General features: G+C 35.2%; 1 pseudogene; it reads left to right on the forward strand.

The window, feature by feature from the left end:
• Window positions 1-1,992: 1,992 nt before the first annotated feature.
• LOC136154566 (nucleolin pseudogene) lies at window positions 1,993-3,853 on the forward strand (annotated as a pseudogene).
• Window positions 3,854-4,314: the final 461 nt, after the last annotated feature.

The raw sequence follows: 4,314 nt of genomic DNA on the forward strand, positions 1-4,314 counted from the left end.
TTCCTCTCACTGAGTAAATTTCCTTTATTTCCAGTATATATTCAGACCAAAGCTTTTATGCCAGGGCTAGGTAATGGGGAGGAACTGAACCCAAAATCTTGTTCAGATTATGAACTACCAAAATGCAGCCATGTAAGTTAGCACAGGACAAACAAAGGCCCTAGATCCTTCTGAGTACATCTTACTGACTTATAATGACATATGACCCATAAATACAGGTTCTTCAAGCATTCTCCATAGTACTTTAGAGAAAGAAATTATAACAAGCAGCTGCATTTTCCTAGGTAATCATGCTGGGACTGTCAATCACAGTGATCTGCATCCCTGACCACAAAGATGATCATATGACCAAAGTTTAGACAGTTATAGTACCATATCTTCACAGATGATCAGATTGTGGTTGGGCATGTGACTCATACTGTGCCAATCAGAGTCTTTCTATTACATATATATATGTACTATAGGGACAAAAAAAGCCAATAGAAGAGAAAAGGTTTCTCTACTGTTTGGATTGGCTATACTTAGAGCCATCTTTTCCACTTTATAGAAAAATCTAACTTAAAAAAATAAGACCATTATACAAAATAAAGAATTTATTTTAAAGATAGAAAAAAGACTAACTTCTGACATCATCTTAAGAGTCCCTTGTTCCAGATGGGCCCCAAGCCAGAATCCACTCTTGAACATAGTAGTTATATGAGTCAATGAAATTCTTTTGGCTTAAGCTACATTTTTGTTGAATTTTTATTACAACCAAAATATTACTCACTTAAGGTCTTCAACTCTTTCCTTTACAATAGTAAGAACTTTTTTTAAGAAATAATAAAAACACTGCTCAAGAATCTTATTTGAAATCATGGAAACTGCTACTACCAACTTGCTTACATTAGTACAAGCATTTGCACATAAACAAACATACTGAAATGTTTAAATTTTAAATCTTAAAAAGTAAAATAAATCAATGACCACAAATTCATGGTATGTTCAGTGTTCAGCAAGAATAATTTTTGCACATGCATCAAAATAAGTATGTAATGGAACCTTATTCACATTATTTAATTAGAGACTTTCCATTGTAAGTCAAAATAAATAACATTAGAGAGTTTGGGAGTAGTAGTAGTGAACTAACTATTCCATTTTAAAAAAATAGAATTAGATAAAATATAAAAGGGAGTCTTTAAAGGTTTAAAAGAACTTCCAATGTAAGCAGGGCTTGAGGTTGTCAAAAATCTCAGAGAGAGGAGAAACTCAGTGAGACCAGTATTCTGTATATGTGCGTTTATTAGTTAATTCTTATGCTGCACAGAACTAGAAACTAAGCTGATCAGAGAAGAGCTGAAGTGCTAAGTGAAGTTATCATCTACTTAATGGATCTGGGTAGACAAATTTGGAGTTCAATACCTTCAAAAGAAGAGGAGCTCTGGGAAATTCACCAGGCTAGGTTGGGACCCCTTGAGACAAAGTCCCTAGGAGTGACAAAAAACAAGAAGTAGACCATGCTTTACAGTATTTGAAATCTAGACTTAATTCAGCTCAGCTCATGAATGGATTAAGATAATAAATTCCTACTCTGATTACCTGTCAAAAAATAGAGTGTGTTCTCTCAAGAAGAATATCACATTATACTTCTATAGTTTCTCATTGTTGTTTGTTGCTTAGTTGCTAAGTCATATCTGATTCTCTTGCAATCCCATGGACTGAGCCCCACCAGGCTCCTCTTTCCATGGGATTTTCCAGTAAAGAATACTGAAGTGGGTTGCCATTTTCATCTCCAGGGGATCTTTCTGACCCAGGTATCAAACCTGCAGCTCCTGCTGCATCTATTGCATTGCAGGCAGATTCCTTACCACTGAGTCCTCAGGGAAGACTCTATAATTATTCATACATAATGTCTAATATTCAATCAAAGATGGATTTAATAGAGGAGTGAAAGCAGCTAAACAGAGGATTAGTGCACCAGGAGATAAATTAGTAAGAAATATTCAGGTGAAAATGGACTTCCCAGATGGCGCAGTGGTAAAGAATCTGCCTGCCAATGCAGGAGATGCAAGAGACACAGTTTCAATCCCTAGCTGTGGAAGATCCCCTGGAGTAAGAAATGGCAACAGACTCCAGTATTCTTGCCTCAGAAAATTCCATGGAGAGAGGAGCCTAGTGGGCTACAGTCAATAGGGTCTGAGCACAAATATGCATACCCATGTTGAATCATGATTAGAATAAAGAATGAAAAATATAGAAATGTATAAGAAACATATAGAATCATTTTGTTTTTTTCTTTTAAAGGCTTCACATATATCTAATGGTCATCTTAGAGAAGGAAGAGAGAAAAATCAGACTGATGTAGCATTTTAAGAAGTAATAATCAAGAAATTACTAAAATTGATTGATGGCATCAAACCACAGAGCTAAAGAATGCTTCAGATGCTAAGCAGAAAAAAATATCAAGAAACACACATCTAGATATATCTTAGTAAATCTATTGAAAATCAAAGGAAAGAAAATCTTAAAGCAGGTACAGAAGAAAAAGGTTACTTTCATTTTTTTAAGATTTTTTTAAAATTTATTTATTTTAGCTGGAGGCTAATTACTTTACAATATTGTAGTGGTTTTTGCCATACATTTTTAAATGGACAAGTCTGACAGCCAACTTCTCAACAGAATGACAGAAGGCAGAAGACAATGGAATGATATCTTAAAAGTGCTGAATGAAAATAACAGCTAATCTAGAATTCTAAAACCAGAAAAAAATAGCCTTCAAAACTGAAGGCAAAATGAAGACATTTCTAGACAAATAAAACAGATTGTGTAGCCAATATGCTCACACCAAAAACAATCTCCAAAGGGGCTCTTGAGGCAAAAGGAAATGATCCCAAATGGGTACATAGAAATTTAAGAAGGAACAAAAAACAGTTGAAAGGGTAAATGTATGGATAAATCTGAATCAATATTGGCTATATGAAATAATAATAATACCTACTTGTAGAGTTTAAAAATCTATGTGTAATTAAAATAAATGATGATAATAAATCAAATATGGAAATATAATTAGAATTATATTATTATAAATATTAAAAGTATAAAGGTCTCTCTGAGGATACCACAGAAGAGACGTTAAAGGAGTCGTTTGATGGCTCTATTCGATCAACGATAGTCACTGACCGGGAGACTGGACCCTCCAAAGGGCTTGGTTTTGTAGACTTCAATAGTGAGGAAGATGCCAAAGCTGCCAAGGAGGCCATGGAAGATGGTGAAATCGATGGAAACAAAGTCACTTTAGACTGGGCCAAACCTAAAGGTGAAGGTGGCTTTGGTGGTCGAGGAGGAGGCAGAGGTGGCTTTGGAGGCCGAGGTGGTGGCAGAGGTGGCCGAGGTGGATTTGGTGGCAGAGGCCGGGGAGGCTTTGGAGGGCGAGGAGGCTTCCGAGGAGGCAGAGGAGGAGGAGGAGACCACAAGCCACAAGGAAAGAAGACGAAGTTTGAATAGTTTCTTCTATCCCTGTCTCTCCCTCTTCCATTTGAAAGAAAGGACTCTGGGGTTTTTACTCTGTTACCTGATCAATGACAGAGCCTTCTGAGGACATTCCAAGACAGTATACAGCCCTGTGGTCTACTTGGAAATTCGTATAGATAACATTTCAAGGGAGATAACCCTGTTGGTGTTGACTGAATATTCATATAAACTTTTTTAAAAGAGATGAGTGATAGAGCTAACCCTTATCTGTAAGTTTTGAATTTATATTGTTTCTTCCCATATACAAAACCATTTTTTTCCTACGGAGTTGTTGTTTTTTTTTGCGTTGGGGGGTGTAAAGGAAAGCAGAATGTTTTATCATGATTTTTGCTTCAGCAATTTTGGGACAAATTAAAAGTCCTAGAACTCTAAAATAAATAAATAAATAAATAAAAGTATAAAGTCCTATGATTATCTGAGACATACTCAAATACTAAATTATATTAGTGTCTATAAAACATATGATGTAATCTCTAGTGTAACTACTAAAAGAATGGTATAAGGGTATATAAATAGCAAGCAGTTAGACGGTGAAGTAAAATAACAAAAATATTTGATTTATTCAACATAGGGAAAAATGTCAACAAAGACATGAACGGGAGTGCTTGTAGTAGTAATTCATGAGTTAAAATCTGAAAACAACCCAAACGTCGGTAAATAGTAGGGTGGATAAATGAATTGCAACAGTCATATAGTGAAATATTGTATGAGAATAAACTAGAGCTACACCCAATAATTCAGTTAAATATCTCAGATAATATTCAACTCAAAATCAGATACAAGAGAGCATATAATGCATACTTC

Source organism: Muntiacus reevesi, chromosome X (genome assembly GCF_963930625.1).
Source record: "Muntiacus reevesi chromosome X, mMunRee1.1, whole genome shotgun sequence".
Taxonomy (NCBI): domain Eukaryota; kingdom Metazoa; phylum Chordata; class Mammalia; order Artiodactyla; family Cervidae; genus Muntiacus; species Muntiacus reevesi.